This window comes from Fukomys damarensis, unplaced genomic scaffold, assembly GCF_012274545.1.
Source record: "Fukomys damarensis isolate Sample0158 unplaced genomic scaffold, DMR_v1.0_HiC HiC_scaffold_5, whole genome shotgun sequence".
Classification (NCBI taxonomy): domain Eukaryota; kingdom Metazoa; phylum Chordata; class Mammalia; order Rodentia; family Bathyergidae; genus Fukomys; species Fukomys damarensis.
In genome coordinates this window covers 49,803,048-49,821,661 of record NW_022900917.1, presented here as the reverse complement: position 1 = coordinate 49,821,661, position 18,614 = coordinate 49,803,048, and positions in this window count along the sequence as shown.

The following is an 18,614-nucleotide window of genomic DNA, read 5'->3' as shown; positions in this document are numbered from 1 at the left end:
AATTGACAGTGTGAAATAGGCAGAAAAGGGCTAAAGGTGTAGGGAAAGTGGGAAGGGTAGGGGAAAGGAAATAAGGGAAAAGAAAAAAATATGAGAAAATGAAAAAATGGAAATAAAGCATTTGTAAATGGGGAGGGGGGTTGAAGGGAGGGCAGGGACAAGGGGAAAAAATGAGAACCAAGACCTGTCATGTAAAGGTACAAGATCCCAATGATCAATGTAACTGTACTGTATACCTAAAATGTACCAATAAACTCAATGAGAGAGAAAGAGAGAAAAAAAAAGGGGGAAACACAAGTGACTAACAACCATTTGAAAGAAGGGTTCAACCTCAGTGGTAGCATATTTAAAGCTTACAGTGAGACAACTATAATCCTTGTGTTGGGAAAAAAAAAAGGAAAAATGTAAAAATACCAAGTATTTGAATGTCAGCAAGGCTGTGAAGGAAATCCTCATCCACTACTAGAAGAAAACAAATTGGTATAACCACTAGTTTGTAGTTCCCTCTCTTGGGACAGGCTCTAGAGAAACTTGTCCACGCATGCACCCCAGTATGCTACCAGGATATTTCATGTCATGTGTACTAGCTCTAAATAAAGCAGGCCTTATTTCCATCAGTAGAAGGGATGAAGCATGGTCTATTTCCATTGAGGAGAACATGCAGCAATGAAGGTGAGTTGGGCTGCAGCCACTCAGCAACAGGAGGAATTCTGCAAACAATGTGGAAAAATAACGCAGAAAAGAATACATGTGGTATCATTTCATTAATTCTAAGATTAAACAAGAAAATTATTATTAGGAAATTATCACAAAAACCTGAAGACTGTTTACCTCTGTTAAGTAGAGTGATTTTCAAGAGGCACATAAGGTCTTCTCTGGTACTAGCAAAGTTCCGTTTCTTGACCTGAATGAAAGTTCCATAGACATTTGGTTCATATGTATTTAAATTATGCCTATGTGTTTTAGGCACTTTCCTATAAATAAGCATTTATCGCCACTCTAGAAACAAAATGCTGCCTTATGAGTTGTTCTCAAAACTGAAATGCACAGAATTTGCCTTATCCCCCTTCTTATGGGTGGAATTGTATCTCTCCTTCCAACAAAAAGCTCCATTGAAATACTAACTGCTTGAGTAACTCAGTGTTAATGGTTCGGAGTTAAAAATGTCTCCCAAAGGCCACATGCTGGAGGCTCCGTTGCCAACTGGTGGACTTTTGAAAGATAATTGTGTCGTTGGGGCTTTAATTTCATCAGTGAGTTAATCCACTGGTTGTTTCATAATTTGATTATATTAGTGGATATGTGGTTTATGTCTAGATGTACCCTCCAAGCCTCATGTGCTCATAGGTGGGGCTTGGGGGGACTAGATCATGGGGGTGTGATACTCGTCAGGAGATTACTGATGAGTTTATAGCTGAATATGATATAGGGAGGTGAACCTGCTCAGAGGAGGTGGGTCAGGTGTGGTGGGACATGGTGTACTCCCTCCCTCTTCCCTTGGTCTCTCACTACTTCCTGCTGTCATGCTGTGAGCTGTTTCTGCTGTGCTATGCCCCTCTTCTATGCCACCATGTCTTGGAGCCAGCGGACTGTGGCCTGAAACCTCTACAAACTATGAAAGGAATGCTAAGGATTTCTGACCACTGATCAAAAGGTAGGGTGATGGAAAAAAGAATTTTCCTACAGGTATCAGAGGCAGCATGGGCTGGTGACATCTTGACTTTGGGGACTGAGATTCCAGAATGGTAAAAGAATAAGTTTCTGTTGTTCTAAGTCACCCAGTTATACTTTGTTATGGAAGCACTAGGAAAGTAGTATACTCTTGACACCCTACAAATGAAGATACTTTTCTCCTTTTTTTTTTTTTGGTACTGGGGATCAAACTCAGGACCCTGGGCTTTTGAGGAAGGTGGCAGCACCACTGAGCTAAATCCCTGGCCCACAAAGACATTTATCTGATGGGCTATCTCTGCACCTTCTGTGGAGGGTCATGTCAGAGCCATGGGTTTATAGGACAGTAATAGCTGCTTCACTGTTTGGCATGTGTAGAATTCATCCTGACAGAAGCAAAAATTAATCTCTGGGGGTATTATTTTTACATCTTCCTGCCTCACATGAATTTAATTTACATACCAAGATGCTACTCAGAATATTAGTACACAGGAGATTTCGTGAATCATAGGTATGAGCCATAGGGAGTTTTTTGATATAACGTTAAAGATAGAATTGTAATGCTACTTGTGTCTAGAATTCAGCTGAAAATTAAAGCAGGTGTCAAAGGTACACAAATATGATCTTAAAATGATTATGATGATGACAATGACAATGGAGAAATAAGACAAATTGTAGAAAGGATTTCAATCTTGTGGTGGAAATGAGCAAGTAAGAAGAAATGATGGAGGCTACAAGCTGGCTAAGAAGTAGCGTGTTTTGTGTTTGAAACGCTGCAGTCGTTTAGGATGACTTGAATATTGCTAAGTAGTTACTGGCATCGATGACAAGAGTGGAGATGACTAGCTGGAGGGCGAGGCAATCATTGGAGAAAAGGCCGCTGCAGTCTTGTATTTGACAATTAATTTTGCATTAAAATAGCCACATTAGAGTCCCCCAGAGATAACAGCTGCTGGAGAGAATAGAAACAGAACATGGTGAATGACCGCAAAGCCAGCTCTCCTTCGGCCTCTTCCTTGTATGTGTACGTGTGCATGAGCTGGGTGCTGCCCAGGTTTGAGGTAGCCATTCTTGCTTTATGCCTTTCCCTCAAGCATGTGATAATTTATGGTAAAGCACTGATATTCAACATCCTCTTTGCAATAAGCATTATGAAAGTATTTATTAAGAGCTGTAATCATAGAAGGTTCTGTCACGGGTTATAGCCAAAACAACTGTCTATTCTCTGTCCTATGGAAATTTATAATCTCAAGGGAGCATGATCTTGCATCACATGACCAGTCAGTATAAGATGGGCAAAGTAGACAGGTGATTTGGATGTTAAGGTTAATATGCATAGAGTATTACACAATATAGTGTTCATTTTCTAGGGCTGCTATAACAGTATCACCGACTTAATGGCCCAAACAACAGAAATGTATTTTCTCACAGCTCTGGAGGGCAGAAGGCCAGGATAAAGCATCAGTAGGATTGGTTCTGTCTGAGACCTCCTTGGTTTTTCAGATAGCCATCTTCTCTCCACAACCCCTGGCCCTGTCCTGCCCTTCCTCAGTACCAGAGATTAAACCCAATGCCGCCTGTATGTCAGGCAGCTGCTCCACCACTGAACTTCATTCCCAGCCCTTTTTCTTTTTCTTTTTTTTTTTTTTTAGACAAGGTCTCATTAAATTCCCCAAGATGGCTTCAAACACACAATCCCTTCTGTCTCAGCATCTAGGGTATCTGGGATTAAAATCACCTTGCCACCACACCCAGCATTTCTCTATCTCTTTACATCATCTTCCCTTTATATGTATCTCTATATCCAAATTTTCCCTTCTTCAAGGACACCAGTCATAAGCCCCACCCAAATGATTCATTCTTAACTTGATTATACTGTAAACATCCCATCTCCAAATAGTCACATTTTCAAATTCTAGGGTTTAGGACTTTAACATGAATTTTTTTCTGTAGATGGGGACAACTGAGCTCATAGCAGATGCGGTTATAGATTGTGGGTTTTAGAAAGTAAGAAAGGAAGGCTCTGAGCTCTTTGCTCAGTCCAGTAGGTCTTTGTGATGATGCTAGGATTTGGGAAATTATATTTGATATATAGGCAAAGTAGGTATATAGAGACTTTTATCCCAGTGCTCTGAGAGACCGAGGTCAGGAGATTGCAAGTTTGAACCCAGTCTGGACAACTTAGTAATTTAGCTATACCTCATCTCAAAATAGGAAATAAAAAAGAACTGGGGATGTAGCTCATTGCAAAGGTGCTGAGTTTAATCCCCAATACTATAGGTTCCACTGAACCTAGAGAAAAGCCAACACATGGAATACTCCCATCTCTGGGTTAATAGGTTTCACTGCGTGGTTGAAACTCATTAAATAACTCAGGACTTTAGCACTGGAGTTTGCACAAGTCTGGCACGGATGCCTCCTTTGTGCTGCCTGCTAAGACCATTTGCCATCCATCGGGCAGCACTGCTGATATGCCCATGACATTCCTGAAAATGCAGCATACACACTAGGGCTGACTGCTCCTAATTCCTGCTGCTTCCCAATCTGAAGGCTTCTTTCTTTAACTGAGGTGAAATTCACATAACATAAAACTAACCATTGTAAAGTGAGCACTCTATTGGCTCATAGCATATCTTTTTTTTTTTTTCCCCCATACCAAGGATCAAATTCAGGAGTTTGCACTTGCTAGGCAGGAGCGGTGCCACTGAGCTAAAATCCCCCGGCCCTGCTAGTGGCTTTTAGTACATTCACAATGTGTGCAACCAACACTTCTATCTAGTTTGAAGTTTTTTTCATTACCCCCAAGAAGACCCATTTCCATCTCTCTACATTACCCACGCCACTCAGCCCTGAGTAACCACCAATGTGCATTCTGACTCCATGGATCTCACTATATTTCACATAAATGGAATCATACTTTCTGTGACCTTTTGTGTCTGATTTCTTTCATATCTTTTAAATATATTTTGGGCCAGGAATTTAGGTCAGTGGCGTGGCTGGCCACCTGCCTCACAAGTGCAAGGTCCCAAGTTCGATCCCCAGTACAAAAAAAAAAAAAAATCTATTGACTCCTTTTAAATATATTTTTATTTGAATTCTACATATTTAATGGGATACAGTATGATCTTTCAATGCATGTAAACAATACGTAATTATCAGATTAAGGTAGTTGGTGGCTTTTTCATTTCAACTGTCAAGATCCACTCACTTTGTAGCCTATATGAGTTCTTCAATCCCTCTTAAGTTTGAATAATAATAGCATTTCAGGGACATACCATGGTTTGCTCACCCGATCACTCACTGATGGACATTTGGGCTTCCACTTTTTGGCTATTGTGACTGCTGCTGTGATATATATATAGATCAATTAGACATCTATCTATCTATCTATCTATATAAATATATATTATATATATATATATCAAACAGATTGTCAGATGGCACTCCTCTCCAATCTACTTTTGATTTTCCTAAATTTACATAGCAAAAACATTCTTTTAATATTTCATTTAAAATTGATTAGTTATATATGAATGTAGTCTTTTAAAAAGCTAAACAGTATTATATGGCTTATTTAGAAAAACAAACAAACACCCGTGTCCTGTCTCTACCCGCTTCACAACTTCCTTCCCCAGAGTTCTTGGCCCCATTTCTCACCTCCTTGTTTCTCACTGTCCAGCTCCTTGGCCCAAAACCAATGACTCTAGGACTCAACTTCCAGCTCCAATTTGAGAAACTACAAACTGGGACCCATAGCAGTGCAGTATGAAAAGAGGACGTGAAAGTCACTCCCACGCCTTCACTCACCTTCCTTCACTTCCCTAAGTGGTATCCCATTCTGCTAAGTTATCTGCTAGGTCGAATATTTGTTTTGCCAGGGATTATCTCAGTGGTTCCGAAGCCTGCCTCACAAGTGCAAGGTCCTGAGTTCAATCCCCAGTAAAAAAAAAAAAAAATTTTTTTTGTTGGCATTGCTTGTACCCCGATTTCTCTTCCATTCTTGTGGCCTTTATGTATTTGTACACTTTATTCCTTTAGTGCTATTAACTGAGGTCCCAGAAACTATGAATATTTTACCCTAAAAGATAAAGGGGAATTTGCAGATTTCACTAAGATTAGACCTTGAGAATTGGGTGAGATTGTGCACTGTTACAATTCCAGCTACTCTGGAGGCTGAAGCAGGAGGATTGCAAGTTGGAAGGCAGCCTGGGCAAACAAATAAGACTTTATCACAAAATAATTTTTTTTAACTGATTAAAACCTGGTACTAAAAAATACAAACAAACAAAAAAGAATGAATGTTAAACTGGGAATGTATTCAGTGGTAGGTCAACATTTATGCATCATGCAAGGGCCACTGACTTCAATCTCTGGTATTGCATTAAAAAAATGTGCATAAGTATGTATGTATAGTTTGATAGACATATAGATATAGATATCCACGGGGCAGATTAATTCCAAGGATCCACAACCTATATAAACAGAGTTTCCAGAATGTCATAATATTGGATTTGGCATACATATGTGCTTTGACCAAAATAGCATCATCATGTGTATCTTTTTCACTTATCATATTATACAATGTATATGATATACTGTACATTGTTATAACAACCTCCTAGGCTGCCATGATTAGTAATGTGTGTCAGGAGTACGAATGCCTGCTTCAAATGCTGCCTGGAATACTTATAAGCAAGAGATTGAACCTCCTCATTCAGAATAGAAGTAGGAAACACATTGCCTCAAAATGTTGAGAACATGAGATGTGTCTTTACAAATCAAATCATTAGAAGTCTGGTTGGCATATAGTAAGTACTCAATAAATGTCGGCTCATTGTTATTCTATAATTTTGATGGCTGTACAGTATTTCATTGTGTGTTATAATCTATTTGATCATCTTTACTGCTGGCTATAAATAATTTAGGCAAAACACTCGATGGTCAATTAATATCCTTTTCATTAAATCTTTAGCACATCAACAATTATTTCTTTAGAATACATTCTTAGAAATGTAATTGCTAGACATTGTTAAAGATTTTTTAATCTATATATTTTCCTTCCTGGAATGTGCCGATCCATACTCCAAACAGATCTTGAGAGCATTCTGGTTCCTACCATCCATCATTAACAGTATGTTTTTTAATTTGAAAAACATGTATTTGACAATGTAGTAAGCCCCAAAATGTGATGGATGAGTCCATCGTTTGTTTCAGTATTACTTATTAAGCAGTTCACTCTTTCCTTGTTACATTTAAATGCCTTTAAAAAACACTAAAATTTTATATGCATATTCGTGAGATTTTTATTATGCCACATATTTCTTTTCTGCTCATGGAGGTTTAATCCAGGGCCTTTGGCCTAGTTGCATCCTGAGCAGCCCCTCCCTTTTTCTCATTTTGATTCAGTGTTTGGCCAGGAAGCTAAATTGTACTGACTGAGCTCGAATTGTAGAGACTGGGCAGAGGGGATTCCTCTGCCTCAAGCATGTGCCGGCCCACCCAGCTTGTGCCACAGGTTTTTGTATTTCTATGTGCTAAATCTACAGTTTAATTTCAGGGACAACTGATATTGTTGTGACATGAAATGTCCTCATCTGAGAACATGATGTGACTATGACCAATAAGGACTTTCATGACTACTCAGAGACAATGACTTTCTTTCAGAAACACTTCTGTTCTGAGGAGCTTCCTTTGTTTTCAATATTTAAATTAGTTTTGCTTTTACCTCTTCAAATTCAGGGAATTTTATTGAAATTTCTGCCTATTTTACTTTGTTAGATAAAAATGCTTGTAAATTTTACAATTTAGACTCACTTTTATTTTCATCAGTTCTTATTTTTATTTTTAAATTATTTAGCTTCTCTTCTATACATCTCAAGGTGTTATCCTAAAAAAAAGTCCTGCTCATTTTTTAACTGTACAACATCATACAAAAATAAACAGCAAAAAATAAATACATAAACAGCAAATATTCATTCTGTATGCTTTTGATTCAATACAAATAAGCACTCAGCAAATACTCATTGTTTACCAGGTAAATATAGTACAATATATCATATTAATGCGCTTCTTAATAATATGTTATATTTTTCATATTTAACACCAAATAATTAGAAAATAATGATATCAGCGTTACTGCTTATGGCTTAATAAGCACTTATCCCACACTGAAATCCTCCCAGCTGGCTGACCTTTGTCGACATCTTTTAACCTTGCCCTCAAGACAAATTGTAGTCGATTGGTTCTGTGGCCTGTTCATACTGCCGCAGGAACGCTGGGAAGATGGTTCTTCGTGCACACTGCTCACATTAGTACTCTCAGCCCTCCTCCTACCTGTTTTTGTACTTCCAACTTCTTCAGTCCACATGGACCTGATTTCCTGTCCCTTTATTCTCTGGAGTTCTTGCTGTGTCCGTGAGATGTTTACTATACCACTATTGGAAATGGGAAAAAAATATATATATATAGATATATATATATAAGCCTATGAATAAGGAAATTTTAAATTTTTAATCTATTTCACTACTAAGTACCAGTGTGATCTTGAGCAAGGTATCTAATTTTCTGTTCCTCAGTTTCCTTAATGAAAGTGGGAATACTAGTAATATCTGTGGAGCGGTTATTATGTTTCCTTGTCACCAAAATCTGTATGATGATGAAATAGTGGCTAATATTTATAAAGCATTAAAAGAGTAACTTAGTTGAACAGAAAGAGAAAAATAGGGCAGGGTAAGGATCTCATGATGTCTTGGCCAGTTCAGGTTGCTATATCAAAAGTACATCACAAGCAACAAACATTTGTTTCTCACTGTTCCGGAGACTGGGGAATCTAAAATTAAGGCACCAGCAGATCTGGTGTCTGGAGACAGCTATCTTCACATTGTATACACATATGGTCAAGAAGGAGAGCTCTGGTTTCTTTCTGTTCTTATAAGGATACTAGGCCCAACATTGGGACTCCACCCCCATGACTTCTGTAAGTTTAATTATCTCAAAGGCCCAGGTCCTAAGACTGTCCCACTGGAAGGTGTTGTGGCTTGTGTTTAGATGTCCCCCTCAAAGCCTCACGTTGTCATAAGGGTGGCTCTATCTACAGTGTGTAACATCAGAACTGATTCATGGTACAATGCTAGGATCAAAGGCACTAGGATTAAGGGTGTGAGTGTTACCCACCCTAAGTAGTCTAATAATACATAAGAGATAGAAAGAGCCATGGTCCTCCCTTGCTTTGCTACCTTCTGCCTGCCATGAACAGTTTTTCCTCTGTGATACCCATCTGCCATACCACCCTGCTTTGGAGTCAGCTGACTACTGATGGAAACCTCTACAAACTGTGAGCTAAATAAACCTTTTCTCCTTTAACTTTGGGTGTCAGGTATTTTGTCTTAGCAACTATAAAAGTAAATACCAAAGAGAATAAGGTTTCAACAAATGGATTTTGGGGGAACACAATTATGAACTTTATAACACAAGAAGTGCCAAAGTGTTTGGAAAAACTAAATATCAGGATCTTATAAGTCATCTTTAATAAGTAAAGTGTGTGTGTGTGTATGTGTGTGGCACATGTGTGTATACACACAATGACATGTTAAATTAAAAAGTCTGATGTAGAATAATATATATATGTATGTATATGCATACACACACACACACACACAAATACCACATATATAGGAGAGCATTTGACTACACACAAAGAAAATTATATGAAGGAATATAGACTAATTTCTGACTGGTGTTATGGTTTGTGTCTAGATGTCCCCCAAAAGCCTCATGTGGTCATAAGGTATTTTGGAGGTCACTGAATCTGGAGTGTGTGATTGGTTCATGGTGGGCCTAAGCCCGAAGGCACTAGGATTAAGACACCCTAAGTAGTCTGAATAAGACAAAAGGGGCAGAAAGAGGCTGTTAAGGACTCTTGTTGCTTTTGCTACCTGTGGGCACCATGAACTGTTTCTCTGCTGTGATGCCCTTCTGCCATGTACCACTCTGCCTTGGAGCCAGCCAAGATGGACTGAAACCTCTATGAACAGTAAGCCAAGTAACCCTTTTCCTCTTTAACTTTGGGTGTCAGGTAATTTGTCTCAGTAACAAGAGGAAAGTAACTAACATATATGGTAACTGTCTTGAGATTGAATTTTTACTTTTAATTTTATACACTCCTATAGTCTTTGAATTTTTATAATAATATATGAATATATTACTTATGTGAGCTTTAAAATTTTTTATTTCTAGCCAGGCATGGTGGAGCACACCTGTAATCCTAGCACTCGGGAGGCTTAGGCAGGAGGATTGCTATCAGTTCCAGACCAACCTGGGCTACATAGTGAGTTCCAGGTCAGTCTCAACTACATAGTGAGACCCTGTCTCAAAAAACAAAAACAAAAAAAAATTTTATTCCTACATGTTTCAGTACACAATGATTACATCATCATGAGGAGTTGGTAGTACATATATATAACACATCTCAATTCCTTTTTTTCCCCTTCTCCACCCACCCCCTTTGTAAGAGTAAGAAAATTTATTAGTGAATAAGAATAGCTCCTCAGAGATAGGAGGGGTCCCAGTGGGTTTCAGCTTGTTTGAGGCAGTTTTGTAAAGCAAAATAATGAGACAGGTACAATGTGGGCCAAAAGTATAATCAACCAATAAGATTGCAAGTATAGCCATTTGGCTAATATTGATCCAATAGTAGCAAGGGCATATGGATGACATCATTAACCTTGGTTGATAATCTATAGTCTTAGTCTTGTCTTTAGTCTTAGTAGTGTTAATCTTAATAGTCGTGGTGAGTGCAAGAGAATGGCCCATCAGGAAAGCTCAAAAGGGTGGTACCAATAATATTAAACTTCCCTTTATTCCTTAGGGAAGTATGTAAATCTTCCAATTGTGACTTTAATCTTCTTTAGATGTGCCTCGAGCCACAGTTCTGATGTGTTCTCGTCTTCTATATTGATTCCCTTGAGGGCCTATGCCTATCTGACTGCAGATAATATTTCCACCTAATTTAGCTGTCTATAATACTCACCCTCTGAAAAGGTATCCCTAACTGTGGTTAGAGGAGAATGGGCATAATTTCCATCCAGCTGCTCTCCACCTCCCCTTTTTGTGTCAGCATCAAATTCATTTATTTATCTAAGTCCTTATAAAGTTAGTTATCATGCATACAGATTAAAAACTAAACTAATAAGTAAAAATAAAAAGTAAAATACATAACAATTATTCTAAACCAAGGTATACTTTTTGATATATTGTCCATAGTGGATATTGTGGCTTATATCTAAATGGCCCCCAAAGTCTCCTGTGCTCATAGGTGGGGTTTTTCAGGAGGTGGTTGGCTCATGGGTGTATAATACTGAATTAAGGATATAATACTTGGTTAATCCACTGATTTTTCTTTTACCCATTAATCAAGTATTTTTTTCCTCATTGAGTTTATTGGTACATTTTAGGTATACAGTACAGCTACATTCATTATTGGGATCTTGTGCCTTTACAGACAGGTCTTGGTTCTCATTTTTTCCCCTTGTCCCTGCCCTCCCTTCACCCCTCCTCCACTCCCCCTTTACAAACTTCATTTCCACTGTTTTAATAGAGTACTGGGTGTGGTTAATGGGAAGGCCCACCCTGGGTGTGAGTGACGCCAACCAATAGGCTTGTAGCCCGATTAGAATAAAAAGAGAAAGAAAGACTCACTGTTTCCTGCTTCCTGCTTACCCTCCCATGGACTGTTCCATCCCTATGATGTCCCTTTGCCATGCCCCACCTCTTTGGAGCCAGCTGACAATGGACTGAAATTTCTACAAACTGCGAGTTGAAATAAACTTTTCCTCCTTTAACTAATGGGTGTTGGGTATTGTGTCCCAGCAATGAGGAAATAACTAAGATAGTGTATTACATAATCTTTTCCTCTTTTTTCTATTGTCTGCATTTACTTTGTGCTTTATACATTGAGTTTCTCATGTCAGAGAAACTATGCAATATTTAAATTCATATATCTCATTTACTTCAGTTAACATTATGGTCTCAAAGTTCATCCATTTTCCTACAAATGACTCAAGTTTATCCTTCTTTATGGTAGAAGGATATGGTATTACCAACTCCATTGGTTATAAATACCACATTTTCTTTATCCATTTCCACAGTTATGAATTGTGTTGCTATAAACATGGATATATGTGCATCATTCTAATATGAGGTCTTTAACTCTCTCAGAAAGATACCTAGTAGGGTAATACCTGAGTCAAATGGAATTTTAGTTTTTTGAAGAATTCTTTATACTTAAATTGGTTATGGAAAACTCAAGTAACTCTTGCCTCACTAAGGAGTCCTCTTCTTTTGGTTTCTGTGGGGTTTCCCAGTGCAATTACTGATCCTTCTATGATGTGTCCCAGCTCCGGATTCAACTCCTACAGGACACAAATTCCGCAATGCAGGCTATGAGATTTTAGGTAATCTCATCATAGAAGGGCTGTAAAGAAATACTTGTTTAATGAATAAGTGGATGAATAAAGGAAGGAAAAAATGCACACAAAATTTCCCCAATTGTTCTTTTTTTATTTAAAAAATTTCTTTTTCTCTAAGATTATGTCCTTCCACTTTTTTTCAGGTTAATTTTTCTGTAACAGTAGTGGTTGCCCCCATGCAAAGGACAAGTACTCTCCCCTTTTTACCTTTCTATTGCCTATTAAAAGAGGAATAAGTGCAAATTAAAAATAAAATTCAGTGTTGTAGCCAGACATGGTGATAAACACCTGTGATCCCAACACCAAGGATGCTGAGGCCGAAGAATCACAAGTTTGAACCTAGCCTGGGAACTTAGAAAGACCTGGTCTCAAAACAAAACCAAACAAACTTTAAAGACAGCTAGGGATGTAGCTTGGTGGCAGAGGGCCCTTGGGTTCCATCCTCAATACAAGAGAAGAAAGAAAGAAAGAAAGAAAGAAAAGAAAGAAAGAAAGAAAGAAAGAAAAGAAAGAAAGAAAGACAGACTGAATTATTTTCTTTTATGATGGCAAATTTTTCAAATGTTTATGATTGGCAAATTAAAAGTCAAAATTTTCAACCCTATATCAATTTCACAATATTTAATTTATAGGTATTTTGAACTAAAAGCAAATTTCTCAAACCTCAAAGCACTGAATAGTGTACTTCACACATACTTTGCATTCAAATATTTGAAGAATGAAGAACCACTTCTAGTTGACATGAAAGGCTCAGAGTTAAGCTATACACTTTACAACAATAAAAGTGTCCCTCATGACACTATTGAGGGTCCTTATTCCCCATCGCTGTAACCTCTTAATTGCTTTCCCTACAGCTAGGCTCCCCTAGCTCTGATCAATTGTCACACTTCCTCCACCTACATGTACACGTGGGGTGCACTCAGGCAGGTGTTGCGGGCTGGAGAGGTCTGGGGAGAACTCCCCAGTATCCAGATGCCCATGGCAGTGGGTGGCAAGTGAGGCTGCTTCTCCCTGTGTCAGAGTCACTTGAGGCTTGTTATAAATACAGGTTCCAGAGCCTTGGGATCTGAATGGGAATGGAGATCCCTGGAGTATGTTGTGAAGAGCAAGAATGTCTTGAGCTATAGGACTCTCTCTCTACTCCGGTGCCCTCCCCTCTCCCCAACCTGGAACTCCTGAGGACCAGAAGCCAGGTATTTTCCCTCTGGGTCGCCAGGTCTATATGGGGGTGGAACAAGGAGGACAAAGTCTCTGTATGAAGTCTTCTGTATGAGGTGACTAGTCTTTGTTTAAATTTTTACTAATTCATTCACTTTCCCTATGAGTGCAGTTTTATTAGAAGGACATATGTAGGATTTTGTAATGGATTAAGTCATGTCCGTCAAAAAGATATGTTAAATCCAAATCACAGTACCTCAAAATGTAACCTTATGTGGAAATAAAGTCCTTGCAGGTGATGTCACACTGGGCATGGCGAGGCTTCAGCCAATGTGACTGGCTCCTTCACAAGAACACATGCGAAGAGGTGCAGACACCCTGTGAGAATGATGGCAGAGGCTGGAGTGTTGATGTGACAAGCCAAGGCACATCAAGGCTTCTGTCCAGTGTCCCTGAGGGAACCCGGCTCTGGCCTCCAGAACTATGAGAGTTCATTCTGTGGTTTGAAGCAACTCAGTTTGTAGTAATTTGTTACAGCAGCCCTAGGAAACTAACAGAGACTTCAAATGCAATACTCACTGGAGGATGATCCCTCTATCGCAATTTTCTGTGTTTACCTTGACAGGGATAATACAGTTTGAACTACCCATTTTGACTGAGGCAGTAAAGCACTGCCCTACCAAGATCTTGCCACTAGACATATGCTAAAACGGTGTGCATGCTGTACAGGGGTCTCCCACTATATGAACTGTGGGCACTTCTGGCTGAACAGTGCTCGCCAGACCCCTGCAGCCCTCCTTGAGATGTAGACTCGGATTCAGGGATCCAGCTATGGCTGGAGGCTCTGGCCTCAGGCTACACCTATCACAAAAAGGGTTTTTGTTCATGCCACACCCAGCTCCGGGAAAATTTATGGATGGATTCAGGGAAAGGGTGAAGTTTTCCTGAGATAGAATCCTGTCGGTTTTGGAATGTGGGCTGTAACAGTGACACAGGAGATAACATGCCTTTAGTGAGATTACTTACTTTTACTGGACTCCAATTTACTGATGAGGAAACAGTTAAAATAGCTTGCCAAAAATCATAAAGACTCTGCTGTTAGCTCCATTACCTGCTTGTCGGCTACCTCTGATCTCTTTCTGTAGGATTTTAAAGCTTTTCCTAAGCCCAGATGCGCTGAACACTTAAAGATGCTTTAATAATAACAATATTAAAATTAAGCAGTATCCTTTAAAGAAAAGCCTGCATTTTTTCACTTGTCAAACATCTAATTATTACAGCACAGACATTTGTTGTTGGAGATTTTAACCACTGTGTTAGAACTGATGGTAGGGTAGAAAAAAATAGAAGCTAATGTTGCTTTTCTGTTAATAGTTGACAATGTGAGAAATGGATATCATCTGATTAAGAACAGCCCTAAGGATACATTGGATGTATGAGCTCTTGTTTCCTCAGAATACAGCATTATATGTAATGTGACACACCTCTAATCCCAGCCACTCAGGAGGCTGAGACAGGAGAACCACAAGTTTGAGGCCAGCCTGTGCAATTTAGAAAGATCTTGTCTCAAAGCCAAAACATAAAAAGAGCTGGGAATGCAGCTCAGCAATAGAGCATTTGGATAGCATGTGTGGGCCCCTGGGTTCAATCAATAGCAACACACATGCACACGCACACACACAGAGGTACCCCTACATATGCACACATCACACATACACTCATGTGGAGGTAACCCCACAGTACTGAAGTGCCTTCTCTTTAACAGGGCCCTGTACCCGCCTCTGTGTTGACAACTCATCCCTACCCTGATCCCTGCATGAGTCATTGATTGCATCTTCTTGGTTTATTGCTGTGAAGAAAACATCTTTATTTCTACCGCATTTGACACTAAAAATTATTTAAAAGAACTTAACCAAAGCTATGACCGAAACAAATGTGTTGTCATATCGTTTTATTCTTGGGTCTGGTTTTATTATTTTTGGAACCATTACAAGACTTCTGTTAAGCATGTTGAATGTTAAAAGGAAACAGACTCTTGGCAAACATGGAAAGCCAATTACAGAAAACACCCTACTAGAGGGAGAGAAACAAGGGACTGGGGAGACATTCACTTCCCCATTTCCCTACTGCCCAAAACACAGAGGGGAGCTGCACTGTTCATCTTTGTTCTTACAGTTCTATTCATAGGAAAAAAAAAGAAAGAAAGAAAGAAAGAAAGAAAGAAAGAAAGAAAGAAAGAAAAGAAAGAAAGAAAGAAAGAAAGTAAACTGATTATTTTCCACTAAATCTTATAATGTAGTAGGGAACAACATGGAATTACTTTTCTTCTTTTCCTTTTGAATTCCAATTCAAACGTTTGTTTGTTGGTTGGTTGGTCTGAGACAGGGTCTTACTATGTACTTAGTTCAGGTTGTCCTTAAACTCACTATGTAGCCCAGGCTGGCCTCAAACTCAAGGTGGTCCTCCTGTTTCTGGGTAGCCTGCTTCCAAAAGTGGCTCGCCAGGCCAGGCGTGGTGGCACATGCCTGCAATCCTAGCACTCCAGAGGCTGAGGCAGGAGGATCGCTGTGAGTTTGAGACCAGCCTGGGCTGCATAGTGAGTTCCAGGTCAGTCTCAACTACATAGTGAGACCCTGTCTCAAACCCCTCCCCCCAAAAAAAAGTTTATTTTACTTTTTTTTTTTACTAAACTGTGTTACCTTTTTTCCCCTTATTTTGTTCAATTCTTTGCTCCAGATGAGAAGAACCAGGAATCTGACTCCAGAGAGAGAGGTGAGCAACCCCAGAAGTTTAGCAAAAAAAGTAAAAGAAAAGAGTGGGGGAGAAACTGGCTCTGCAGTGGGAGCTTGGGCTGAGTAAAAGGAGAAAAAGCAATAAAAAGACACCCTGGAAAAAGCAGGGCAGGCTGTTGTGAGGAAAGCCACGATAGTGAGCTCTCCTTGGCACCTGTGTCCTCTATGCTGCTCAAATCTTGAGGAAGCCCACGAGAACTGGAATTACCTTTCTTAAGGTAAATCTGATATAGAAAGAACTAATATTTCCAAAACAAATAACTTGGAGAATGACTGAAAAAAAGCTTTATTACTAATAAAGAAATGAAATTATATTAAAATCTTAAATAAGAAATGAGGTTGTATTAAAATCTTAAATGTTTGAATTATAAATTTATTGAACATTCCAGAGCTTTCCTGCTGTATTGGTGGTAAAAACATGCTATCATATAAATACTGATCACAGAATATAATTTTACCTACATGAAATAAAGGAAACTTCAATTTGAACTGATTAAATTTAGAAAAAAAAACTACAAGTATAGAAAACCTAGAAGAACCAATGGAGGAAAAAAATTGATTATCAGTTTTCATTCAGATATTCCTTTATCATGTTCTACCATGTGTGAGATACTATATACTAAGCACCAAAGATCTACACACCAGTAAGACACAATGTTCAGCCTCAAGGAATTTCATCTTTGAAAAGACAAAGCAGCAATTAAAGCAGAGTGTGATAAAAGAAAAAAATGTCGAAAAGTAATAAAATCAACTGGACATGGTGGTACATACCTGTAATCTCAGCGCTCAGGAGGCTGAGGCAGGAGGATTGTCCCAAGTTTGAGGCCAGCCTGAATTGGATAGTGAGACCTTGTCTCAAAATACGAAAATAATAACAAACAAAACTGATACGATGTGGAAAAGGCAGTAACAGTGCCTACATGCAAGGAAATCTAGAAAGTCTTCATGGAATAGTCTCGTTAGAAAGAACAGCATACACAAGGTTCATAGTTGGGAGATGGGTACTGGAGGGGTCATTTGTATCCAAGACTAGATTGGGGAAGGGAAGCATGCAGATTAAATTGGGGTGACTACACCATGATAGATATCTGACTCGTACCATCTAAGGAGAAAAGGAAAAGCATGTTCATTTAGGAGATATAAATGGACTTTTAAGGAAGTGAGCAGAGTTAAGGAAATAAACAAGGTGCCACGGCCCCAGCCCAGCAGCCGTGGAAGCCATCCCCAAACCAATCCTGTGGGGTGACAGACAAGCCAGCACTCCAGCAAGAGCCAAGAAGTGACCATCTGTTGAGCACCAAGAAATACTAGAATAGGGATAAGTAAATACAACTACACTCAAGGGCTGGGGATTTAGCTCAGTGGTCCCACCACCTGCCTCGAAAGCACAAGGTTCTGAATTCAATCCCCAGTACAAAAAAAAAAAAAAAAAAAAAAAAATCAAATACAAAAGATAAAACTATTCACGCTATTCAATTTTAAGTATCTTTATATATTTGTAAGATGTTTTCAAATAGTCACTGACTTATGATGGTCTGACTTAGGACTTTCAACTTGATCCTGTGAAAGCTACCCACACAGCCATTTTTTCACTTTCAGTGTAATATTTAATAAATTCCATGAGATATTCAAATTTTATTGTAAAATAGGCTTGTGTTAATGTTGCCCCACTGTAAGCTGATATGAATTCTCGGAGTATATTTAAAGGAGGTTAGGCCTAGCTATGATGTTCGGTAGGTTAGGTGTACTGAATGCAATTTCAACTTAATATTTTCATCTTACCATGGGGTTATGGTGTCATGACTCCATGATAAGTCAAGGGATATCTGTATTTGAGTTTGAGAAGCATCAAAAATCTTATTTATGGGACTTGTTTGTTAAAACACAACCACTAGCTAATACAAGAGAAGGTGGTTGTCTGTATTTAACCCTGCCATTCAGGGTGCCTTGGTGTTAAGCCCTTGGTACTGGTCACTCACTAATGGCAGTGTGACTTGGTGAAGCAGGTTTGGCAGCTGTTCTTTCTTCTATACTACTCTGTGGGTTTCATGGCCAATGTTTCATTGGAGATAAAACACCAGTTCTGACCAAGAATAGAGTGCAAGAGCTAGCAACAGGTACAGTGGGAGGGAAAGATGGGTGGATACAATCCTTTCACCCCTCTCCTCCTTCCAGAATAGCAAATCCTAACACTGATCTTTAGTCATAAGTTTGACAAATTTAACCAACTCAATTTCCACTGATTACAAGCATCAGAAATCACACTAAGTAAGGACTTGCAAATGATTCCCTTCAGAATAATCTTAGCTTTTTTTTTTTTAAACGTTCCTTGTACCCTGTGAACATGTAACAACTGGGATCCAGACTGACTACCCTCTTTGGCTTTGGTAGCACTATAGATGAGCACTATAATACCAAGCCAAGAGAGACTAAGGGAAATGGCAGGGACAGCAATCATTGGATTTTATTATCATTAGGATGTGCCACTCAGCTAAAGGTACAGACTGAAAAAAAAGAAGGCACAACC